The sequence below is a fragment of the Aedes albopictus genome, chromosome 3 (genome assembly GCF_035046485.1).
Source record: "Aedes albopictus strain Foshan chromosome 3, AalbF5, whole genome shotgun sequence".
NCBI classification, from domain to species: Eukaryota; Metazoa; Arthropoda; class Insecta; order Diptera; family Culicidae; genus Aedes; species Aedes albopictus.
Genome location: NC_085138.1, coordinates 261,926,964 through 261,939,436, shown reverse-complemented (window position 1 = coordinate 261,939,436; position 12,473 = coordinate 261,926,964).

The following is a 12,473-nucleotide window of genomic DNA, read 5'->3' as shown; positions in this document are numbered from 1 at the left end:
GAATCGCCTCTCAGACCCTCTAGAACGCATGTGATTTTTCCTGAGAATTCGAAAACGCGTCTGAGACGCCTATTTCGACTACCACTTGTAATCTTCCACAGTGTCAGCAAGCAAAATAGGGCGGAATTAAAAGGTACGAAACTGAATACACTGATTCGAAAATTGGAGGAGGAAGAATTCTCTCAGGATTCTAGGAGAACCCCTCTCAAGATTCTAGGAGAATCCCTCTCAGGATTCTGGATATTCCGCCAGGAAGTTCTGGGAAAATTTCTCTCAGGATTCTGAGGCAATCCGTCACAGGATTAAGGGAGAATTCATTTCGGAAATCTGAAGAAATTCCTCAGGATATTGGAAGAATTCCTCTAAACATTCTGAGAGAATCTATTTCAGAAAACTGAAGGAAATCCCAGGATTGGAGGGAAATCGTTTATAGAATTTAGAGTGAATTCCTATTGGAAGATTCTTTCTCTCTTTTCTGGGATAAGGTCTCTCAGGATGCTGGTGTGATCATTTTCAGCATTTTGAAGGAATCTCTCACAAAGTTTTAGAGGAATCATCATAGTCATGGGAGTGTCCCTTTAAAAGTTTTGGAGGATTTTTTCTTAGCAATATTGTATGGAAATTCCTATCAGTATTCTTGATTCTAAGAGAATTCATTTCACGATTTTGGGGTATTTCCTACCAGGATTCCCTACCAAGCGTGAAATCGTTTTCAGGATTCTAGGAAATTTTGGGTTAATTCCTCTAAGGATTCTAGAAAACCCTCACTTAGGATCCCACTCAGAATTCTGAGGAAATTTTTCTCAGCATTCTCAGGAACTTCTCTCAGACTTCTTGGAGAATCATACTCTGAATTCTCAGAATTGTGGCGAAATTCCTCTCAGAATTCTGGGAAAATATTTCTTAGGATTCTAGTGGTATCTTTCCCAGGATTCTACGTTAGATTCTTTTAAGATTCTGGGGGAATATCACTAAGTATTCTGCGGGTACTCTTCCCAAGATTCTCTGAAAATTCGTCTTTTTGGGGTTATCCCCGTCAAGATTCTGGGGAAATTTCTCTCAAGATTCTGGGCAATTTGTCTCATGATTCTGGGGCTAAATATTTCAAGACTCTAGGACACTTTCTTTCAGGATTTTTAATTATTGATTATTCTCTCACGAGATTCTCGGCAGAGTTTTCTAGATAAATTCGGATTTTGGAGAATCCCTCGCATAGATTTTGTGATTCCTCTTAGGATTCGGAAGAAATCCTCATCATTTCCTCAGCATTTTACGTAGAATTCTGTTTTCTGTATTCTGGAGCAGTTGCTCCCATAAATCGCTTCCAGATTTCTGGGAGAGTCTCTCTTAGTAATCATGAAAAAACCCCGACAAGATAATGGGAAGATTCTCTTGTGATTCTGGTGTAACAATTTAAAGTATTCTAGAGGAATCACTCTCGAATATTTGGGACAATCCCTTTCAGGAGTTTGGGGAAGTCCTTTCCATGATTCTGGGGGAATGTCTTCCAGGAATCTGCGGTAATTTTTCTAGGAATTTCCTCAGAACTTTCTCAGAATTCCAGAGAATCCTTCTCAGGATGCTAGGGAAATCCATTCTAGAAGTTTTCGTAATCCCTTTCAGGGAGAAATCTTATCAGATTTTCGAAAAAAATCCTTCTTGGTTTTCATGATCCATTTCTCTTAAGAATCTGGAAGAACCTCTCTTATGATCCCTCTCAGGATTCTGGGGCAATCACTCGTAGAATTCTGGAGCATACCTTTCGGGATTTTGGCAGAACTATTCTCACCATTCTAAAGGATTCTACCCAGGATATTAGGGAAAATACTCAAAAGGATTCTGGAGGAATTTTTCTCAGGGAATCCTATCTCCTAGATTTCTGAGAGAGTATATCTCAGGTTCCTTTGGCAATCCCGTCCAGCATTTCGAGGGAACCTTTCTCATGATTCTGAAGTAATCCTTCTCAGAGTCCTTAGCTACCCTTTTCAGAATTCTGGTGGAAGTGGAAGTTTCTTGGGAAATCCAGCTAAGAATTCTGAAAATCTTTTGTGAGAATCGCTCTTAGTATTCTAGATGAATTAATCTCAAAAATGTGAAAGAACCGCTCTTGAAATTCCTCACAGAGTTCTAGGAGAATTCATCTTAGGATTCTGGGATAATAATCCTTCTTAAGATTCTGGAACGTTTTGGTAGCATCCCATGGGAAAGCTTCTCTTAGGATGCACTGTCTCAACGTTTTATCCACATCAATTTTCAAATCAGTGTCGCGAAATGTTCGATGCGCAGTCTCAACCATGAACTTGAACTACATGCAGAAAACGAATCATTTATAGTTTTATAATATTTTATAATATCGAATCGATGGGAAGACATCGATTCAAAGCATTCGATTAAATCGGTGAATCGATTCTGCGGACCCGATTCGAATCGAATCACAAAAATCGATGTCTCAGCCAGATTTGCTCAATGCTGTTGGGATGACAACCAATCGCCTAAAAACAAGAATACATTGTCATCAACTTTGGAACTTTGCACTTTCACATTTTGTCATGGGAAGCGATTCCCGGTTGTATTTGTTTGTTCTATGTTCAATTTCGATTGTTCCTGTTAATTACGAAGATTGCATTGACGAATGATACTGTCAGTGTCACCTATACTTAATTACAATAGCGTTTGTTAGAAACTTTGTTTTATTGGCATATTTCGCAGGTATTTTGTACATTGCAATCACTTTTAATGGATTAAGCCAGGAGTGCATAATATTAATATGTGCCGAAAAAGAGGTATTTTTTTTTTTTTTTTTATCTAGTTCATTTATTTGGGGCTCAATCGCGTATAACGCTTTACGGAGCCGAAGATCTTTCTTTGTACTTAATAGTATACACTATACATAGTAATAACTTTTTAATGATATCTGTTAGTAATGGGTGGAAGCCAGGGTACTCGTGGCAGCTCGAGGTTAGAAGGTCACATTTTGGGGGATGGACAGGGTAAGGATTGGGCCAAAGGTTTCACTGCTGCTCATCCGGGGGTAAATCGCATCTTGCTAGCGAATTCGGTGCCTTGTGGTGTTGGTACCAGCTTGTTGTGGGACTTGGTCTTCCGGATGGCCAGGAGTAGCTTGGTAACACAAAGAGGACAAAACAGAGAAAAAAAAAACTGGAGAAGAAAACACAAGCGAATTAAACTTTTATACCAGCAGAGCGAAGAAAGTCGAAAATACATCCCATATATGTGACATCGCGGGTCCTCAACACATCTCTCACAAGAACAAAGGGTTGTCTACCTCGGGCCTCAAGGGTATCCAAAAGTAGTGCTCTGGAGGCGTCATTATCCGGGCATTGCCAAACTACGTGGTCGATGTCATCATAACCGGAACCGCACTTAGTACAAACATTGCTCAACGCGAGGTTAATCCTGTGTAAATGCGCGTCTAGCGAGTAATGGTTGGACATAAGTCTTGACATCACGCGAATGAAATTGCGACTTACATCCAGACCATACCACCACACTCGCAAAGAAACATTAGGAATAATGGAATGTAACCACCGTCCCAGCTGGCCATCTCGCCAATCATTTTGCCAACTTTGAAGAGAACTCTGGCGAACAAAATGGAAAAATTCATCATGTGAAATTCTTCTATCATAGATCTCACCTTCCTGTGCGCCCACCTTTGCGAGAGAGTCCGCCTTCTCATTGCCATAAATTGAGCAATGTGAGGGGACCCACACAAAGGTAATCTTGTATGATCTTTCGACCAGTGCACCCATCTGCTCCCTTATTTTTGTAAGAAAGTAAGATGAATGTTTTACAGGTTTCATCGACCGGAGTGCCTCAATCGAACTAAGGCTATCCGAGAAGATGAAGAAATGGTCTACGGGCATGTTGGAAATCATCCCCAAAGCGAAATTGATTGCTGCCAGCTCAGCAACATAAACCGAACAAGGTTCCTGAAGTTTGCGGAAGGCGGTGAAATTTTCATTGAAGACACCGAAACCAGTGGATCCATTTATGCGAGACCCATCAGTGAAGAATCTCTTACAGGAATTGACATTTTGGTACTTTTCGTTAAAAATGCGAGGAATAGATAGACATCGAAGTTGATCTGGTATTCCATGAATAGCTTGTTTCATGGACAGATCGTATTTAACAGAGGAACTGTCATTAGTGAAGTGTACACGAGGAGGATTATAACTTGGTAGGCTTATGTCAGATGACATGTAGAACAGATAGATTCTCATGAATTTTGATTGAGTGTTCAGACTGAGCATTTCTTCGAAGTTTTCAATGACAAGTGTGTTGCTCACTCCACACTTGATAAGTAACCTTAGCGAGAGCTCCCAGAATCGGTTCTGGAGAGGTTTCACCCCTGCCAGGACCTCTAGGCTCGCATTATGCGTTGAGTGCATACAACCGAGAGTAATACGCAAACAACGGTATTGAATTCGTTCCAACTTTATTAGGTGGCAGTTTGCTGCTGAGTGGAAGCAGAAAGAGCCATACTCGAGAACAGAGAGAATAGTCGTTTTGTAAAGTTTTATGAGGTCTTCCGGGTGAGCACCCCACCATGTTCCGGTAATTGTGCGTAGAAAATTGATCCTTTGTTGACATTTTTGCACCAAATACTTGATTTGGGTACCCCAAGTGCCTTTTGAATCAAACCAGACCCCAAGGTATTTCGAAGTCAAAGACTGGTCGATTTCTATTCCCAAAAGATTGAGTTTCAGTTGGGCTGGGTTCCGCTTTCTAGAAAACACAACCAATTGAGTTTTTTGCGGAGCAAACTCGATCCCCAAATCTCTTGCCCAGATTGACAGATTATTTAGAGAATTTTGCAATGGTCTTTGCAACATTTCTGCATGTGGGCCTTTTAGAGAAACCACAGCATCATCTGCAAGTTGTCTTAGCGTGCATTGTCCTTCCAAGCAACTATCGATGTCTTTCACGTAAAAATTATAAAGCAAGGGACTTAAACATGAGCCTTGGGGTAGGCCCATGTAACTAATTCTGGAAGTTGTCAGTTGTCCGAGATTGAAGCTCATATGTTTTTCTGACAACAAATTATACAAGAAATTATTTAAAATTCCTGGAAGTCCACTATTGTGCAGTTTTTCTGACAATATTCCTATGGAAACTGAATCAAAGGCGCCCTTAATATCCAAGAAAACTGAAGCCAGTTGCTCCTTTTCCGCAAAGGCCAGTTGAATATCTGTTGAAAGCAACGCTAGACAATCGTTTGTTCCTTTGCCCTTGCGAAACCCGAACTGTGTATTTGAAAGCAAATCATTCGATTCAACCCAATGGTCGAGTCGTGATAGGATCATTTTTTCTAACAATTTCCTTAAACATGATAACATAGCAATTGGGCGGTATGAATTATGATCAGACGCTGGTTTACCAGGCTTTTGAATAGCTATTACTTTGACCTGTCTCCATTCTGGCGGAACAATGTTATTCTCCATCAATGAGTTGAACAGGTCCAGTAATCGTCTTTTCGCGATATCTGGGAGATTTTTGAGAAGATTGAACTTGATCATATCGCGTCCCGGAGCGGAATTGTTTGATGAAAGAAGAGCCATAGAAAATTCCAGCATAGTGAATGGTCTGTCCAGCGAACCGTCTCCTGAGGATGTTTCCCAAGAAATCGGTTGTGCTGGAACTGAGTCTGGGCAGACCTTTTTCGCGAAGCTAAATATCCAACGGTTGGAGTATTCGTCACTCTCATTAGAAGAAGAGCGGTTTCGCATGTTGCGAGCCACTCTCCAAAGCGTTGTCATTGAAGTTTCTCTAGAGAGGCCCTCAATGAAGTGTCGCCAATAACTACGCTTCTTCGCTTTCAGCAGGTTCTTCAGCTGTCTTTCGAGCTTAGCATACTCTTGAAAAAGATCTGAAGTACCATGCCTACGAAAAGCTTTGAAAGCATCAGATTTTTTAAGATACAACTGGGTGCAATCATCATCCCAGCCTAGTGTGGTGGGTCTTCTTTTGAAAGTTGCACTTGGAACTCGTCGTTTTTGTGATTCTAATGCACTCTTGTATATCAGTTCTGATAAGAATCGATATTCATCCAAAGGTGGGAGGGGGTTGAATGATTCGATGCCAAAAGATACCGCTTCTGCATATTTTTGCCAATCGATATTCCTTGTGAGGTCAAAAGGAACCTGAATTGGTTGGTCTGACCTTTCACTATTATGCTTTATGGTGGTTATAATGGGCAAGTGATCACTACCATGAGGATCCTCGATTACCTTCCACAAGCAATCGAATGATAGTGAACTTGACCCCAGTGATAGGTCGAGACGACTTTCTTTGCCGTCAGATGCAATACGTGTCACTTCACCTGTATTTAAAATGTTCAAATTGAAATCGTCGCACAAATCATAGAAAATGGCCGCTCTATTATCGTCACATGGTTCGCCCCACCCTGTACCATGTGCGTTCATATCACCCAGAATTAAAACTGGATGTGATAGTGCAGCAACCGCATTCCAAAGATGACGGCGGTTAATTGAAATTCTTGGAGGAATGTAAACGGAAGCTACGCAAAGTTCTTTACCCTTTACGTTTATTTGGCAAGCGACGATTTCTACGCCAGGATGAGTAGCGATTGGAATTCTATAAAATGAGTAAGTCTTTTTGATCCCCAAAAGAACCCCTCCATAATGGTCATCTCGATCCTGGCGTATAATGTTAAAATCGTGGAAGTTGAGTTCATCTTCAGAAGAAAGCCATGTTTCACAAAGGGCAAATATATCACAGTCAGAGTTGTGAATCAAAAACTTAAACAGGTCTAATTTAGGTTTTAGACTATGACAGTTCCACTGTAGCACAGTGATCATATCTTGTACCTCACTTGATGAATTATCCATCGAAAGATATGATCGCAGCAAGGAGGGGCCATGATTGTGTCAGATTCCGAAGATATTCTTCTACTGTAGGTATAAACATATCAATAATGCCTCTAAATGTTTCTGGAAGGCTGAGGGCATTATATAAGCGATCCACGAGAACCCTAAAAGTAAACAGTCCTCGCTTGGGTCTAGGAGGCTTGCTTGAAGTGCGAGGAACTTTGGTAGCTTTTTTCTTGCTACCTTGTCGAATATTTGTCTTTGAAGTGTATTTAACAGGCGGAGACGGGGATGACAGATTCTTGCTACAACATGGATCTGAAGCTAAAGGAACCTGATTATTCGGAGTTTTTAAATTTACCCCGCCTCCTTTGACATTAGGCAAACTTTTGAGGGAAGACTTCAAAAAGACCTTTCGGCGCAATCCCGGGGAAGATGATGACTTCCTTTTTCCAGGTGCGTGTACCTCCGATAGAGATCCACCCTCATCAGTTTCGCCATCGTCCTGATCATCGGAAGACAACTCCTGATAGGGATTTTCAACTGGGACAGCTGATTCAGACACGGAATCTGGTGTTTTGGAAGATTTCACCATCTCCGCATATGTCTGTTTGGAGCGCCTTATGATAGAGCGACTCTCATTTCGAATGCGTCTTTTGTAAGCCGGGCAAACTTGCAAGTCATGTGGATCTCCACCACAGTAGCTACATTTTTCCGCTTCCTGTGTGCAAGAGTCCTCCAAATGAGCTTGGTTGCATTTGCCACAACGGGGCTTGTTGTCGCAAAAGCTATCACTGTGACCAAACTGCTTGCATTTGGTACAATTAAAAACCTTCGGCCTAAAAAGATGCACTGGGTAAAAACCACCATCGATTACAACAAATTCCGGGAGGACGGAACCTGGAAAAGTCACTCGAAAAAACGCTGAAGGCGAGTACACCTTTTTATTTCCTTCCATGGAAGCCTTAGATAAGCGTTTACAGTCTAGGATAGCCACATCAGGAATTGACCTATTTTTGAATCGACCAAAGCCGGTCTTGATGTCCTCACATGTCAGCATTTCGTCGAGGATCTTCCCCTCCACCTCCACTTCTCGTGCTGGCACATAGACCACGTATTCAACAGTAAACGCTTCGTGTTGAGCAATTTCATTTGCTGCTTTGTAGCTAGGTGCGGTAACACGCAGCTTGGATGCTTTCACTTGGTGAACAACGGTCCCAGGATACTTACGCGTCAGCTCTCGGGAAATCGAGAGCATATTCAATGGTTTGCATTTGCGCCGGAAATAGACAACCCAAGGCCCAGGCGAAGATGGCTGATAAAACCGCGTACGAGCAATGATATCATTGGGAGGCGTTTCGCCTCCATTGGATTCATCCATGCACAGGAGAAGAATTAATACAAAATTGGTTTATATTTTAACACACTCTGCGTGGAACGTTAGCTAATAAGAAGAAAAAAAAAACCGGCAAAAAAAAAATTCACAAGAAAAAATATATATATAAAGAGAAAAAAAATTTTACAATTGCTCACTCTGGCCTCAGCCCACTGTTGAGCCTCAGCCCACTGTAGAGCCTCAGCCTACTGTTATTGCAAAGTGGACAAACAACTAACACGTGATGTCGTGATGAGCGGAGGAATGGGACAACACAAAACGAGATCGAATATCGATTATACTTATCGAGTGTATAGATAGCTGTTTGTTGGTGATGCCTCGGATGCACAGACAAAACGCTGCTGCTGCTTTTGTATCACCCGTCACACTCGTCACCGCCGCCGCCGCGCGCCGCCGTTGATGTCGGGCCCGCTACTGATGGCGTGGGTAATTAAATTTCTGTTGCACAGTGCACTATTCCAGTGCCTGCTTCCTTCCCGCGATCGCGGATCGCCCAAGACAATCGTCTTCGTCCTCGGTAGGATAAATAACTCGCGATATAAAAAACCACTAGGTGGGCAAAAAAACTCCACCGGCTACAAAGCGATTGACTGCGATTCAGACACGGTACACACGACCGGCTGCTTCAAACGATCGGTAAGGAATGATAGAAAAAGAGGTAATTTGGGTTGCAAGAGCAGATTGCGACCTGTGTGTCTGAGATGGGGCCAATGGGGCAGCAATTTAAGGGGAGACTGCAGAGGTAGTTTCAGAGAGATTTCTAGGGGGTTTCATAAAGTGTTTCAGCAGCTTTCAGGAGAATCCGCAAAGGCTTATACCATGGTTTTAGTGGGCTCCACAGGATTTCAAAGGAGTTTGAGGGGGTTTCATATGAGATTAGGATGATTTCAAGGGTGTACCATATTAGTTTCCGGGTGGTATCAAGAAGGTTTCATAAAACCTCCACATAACATCCCGTAAACCCACCTTATAACTAATCTTAAGTAGGTAATCCAACTGGTTTACCTAAATGGATTCTACCCAAATTGAGGTTTGAGTGTACAAGCTCGAAACGACGACGGAAGACGCAAAACGAATATTTTCCCAAGAAGAAGAATCACACATCCGCAATGTCACATGTGTATTCAAAGATACTTCGTTTTACGGTAAGTCGTTATGGAATGTTTGATGAACATCTGAAGCTTTAACCCTCTAATGGATACCTGGGGTCCATTGGACCCCAGAGCCACTTTGAAGTGGGCGCAAAAAAGTTTGGATTGATATATCGGCCCCATTTTTACAGTACCTTTAAACTACACCGCGATGAGTTATTTGTGCAAAAATACCGATAGTTTCATGGCGTACTATGGATTATTTTGGATTTCAAAGTTGAACCGGGCGATTTTGTACCCCTGGGATCCATTGGACCCCACGGTACGAATGATTGTATCTTTTGATCGTGACTTGCTAGAATAATGCTGTCTTCGACAAAATTGTTCAATAGACCAAGGGCAACCTTATGATAAATAAATTGAATCGAATTATCTCAGTAGATGGCGCTAGTGTGTATTAAAATTACAGATTATATTTAGTTCGGATATTTTTATATGCTGATTGTATAGAATATTCGTGTTTTCGGCAAAAATGTTTAATACATCAAGGACTATTGGTATTGACAGTTTATCTTCAAGCTGGCGCTAATAAATACATGTCCTCAAAAAAGGAAACTTCTTTTGAGGTGAATGACTTGATACAATATATTAACATACTGTTAACCCTAAAAGGGATACCTTCATGGCCTCAGTTTCGTCACCTCGCTGAGTGTGTTCCATCAAAGACGAGCACTGAAAGGCGCCTGGGGTCCAATGGATCCCAGGTATCCCTTTTAGGGTTAACAATACCAATACTTCCTATTTGGTGGGTAATTTACATCAGAATTGCCTCACCAGGTGGCGCAAATGTAGCTGCAAAGATCACACATATATGAGACTTTTGAACCATATTCCAAAAATTTAATATACTTTTGTTACGTTGATGTCTCGATCGAGAGAAAATATTCGGAGTAGATGTCTTCGACGGAATTATTCATATGAGTGTAAGTTTTCAATATCGATTAACTCTGATTTGAAATTAATAGAGGGGATCTTTCAATGATTCTCCAAAGGTTCCTCCAGGGCTTCATCTAGAAACTAGAAAATGCACTTGCAATCCGCATTTTTTTTTCCAGAAATTCCTCCCGGGATTCATTTAAGAATTTGTACCAGTAGTGCTCCCGGGATTCCTCTAAGAAATCCTTCGGGGTTCTTCCAGGAACCTCCCGCGTTCCCTACAGGAATTCCTGTTGAGATTCCTCTTGGAATTTCTCCTGGGATTCTTCTAAGATTTTCTCCTGACATTCCCCCAGGAATTCTTACAGGAATTCCATCTGGGATTGCTCTAGGAATGCCTCTCGGGATTCTTCTAGGAATTTCTCCCGAGATTCTTCTAAAATATAAACTGTACATAACAATTTCATCACTCAATTATGTATCCGTAAGCCTGTCAATTCTATAGTGTCTATATAGTTTAGCCCCATGCCTGCCAAAAACTTTGCCGTAGAAACCATCTCTGTAAATAATAAGCATTCCGATGCACAACAGATATAAAATGTAAAAAATTGTTCATTAGCACCAGCCTATGTCAAAGTTCCGAATCAAATAAATATTTGGCCTCCCGAGCAACACTAACTTTCTAAGTAATCAGAATCCTGAGATATATAAGATACAAAATTTGTATACTCACTAGCGCCCCTTCACCAATCAAACAACTTTGCCGAAGACACCAACTTTATAAGTAATCAGGATCTTGCGATATATGAGATGTTATTTTATCAATGATATGTCTGTTTGTCTGTGATGTCTCTTTGGGTTCATTCAAATAATACGTAACGCAAAATTTGACAATTTCAGAACTCCTCCCTACTCCACGTAACAACTTTTGTGTGGTGAATTATGTTTTTGCCTTTCTCGTACACTAAGTGTACTGGAAAGGCTATATGTTCACTCCAAAAATGACTTTTTGATAGAAGGCCCGGAGGGTCGAGTCACATATACCAATCAACTCAGCTCGACGAATTGAGGTGATGACTGTGTGTGTGTATGTATGTGTGTGTGTGTGTGTATGTATATGTGTGTGTATGTGTGTGTACAAAAAAAACTCACATCACTTTTTGGCAGTAAACCTCAACCGATTTTAATGACCAACGGTTCATTCGACGCGGAATCTGGTCCCATTGTTTCCTATTGAAAATAGTTCGAATCGGTCCAGCCGTTCCGGAGTTATGGCCATTTAGGTGTTCCGGATCGGTACCCCAGGAAGAGGCCAGATATGAAAACGATACAAACCCATTCATGCGACACATCAAACCGCGGCACTTTCGAAAACATGATGAACGGTAAACAGGAAAATAGTCTCGGACCATATCTGAACCGGTAGTGTTCCGGAACCGGTTACGGGTGACCCGCCGGAAGTGGCCAAATATGAAAGTGAACCAAACCCATACAAGCGACACATCAAACAGCGGATTTTTCGATAACCTGATAAACAGTAGGCAGGAAAACATTCTCAGACCATATTTGAACCGGTAGTATTCTGGAACCGATTCTGGGTGTTCCGCCGGAAGTGGGTAAATATGAAAGTGAACCAAACCCATGCATGCGATACATCAAACAGCGGCTTTTTAGATAGCCTGATGAACAGTAGGTAGGAAAATATTCTCGGACCATATATGAACCGGTAGTGTTCCGGAACCGGTTCCTGGTGACCCGCGGGAAGTGGCCAAATATGAAAGTGAACCAAACCCATACATGCGACACATCAAACAGCGGATTTTTCGATAACCTGATAAACAGTAGGCAGGAAAACATTCTCAGACAATATCTGAACCGGTAGTATGCCGGAACCGGTTCTGGGTGTTCCGCCGGAAGTGGCCAAATATGAAAGTAAACTAAACCCATGCATGCGATACATCAAACAGCGGCTTTTTCGATAGCCTGATGAACAGTAGGCAGGAAAACATTCTCAGACCATATCGGAACCGGTAGTGTTGCAGAACCGGTTCCAGATGTCACGCCGGAAGTAGCCAAGTACAAAAGTTAACCAAAACCTTACATGCGACGCATCAAATCGCAAGCTCTTCAGGCAACCTAATAAACGGTTAATAAAAGAAAATAGTTTCAGATCATATTTGGAACAACCGATAGAATTCCGGA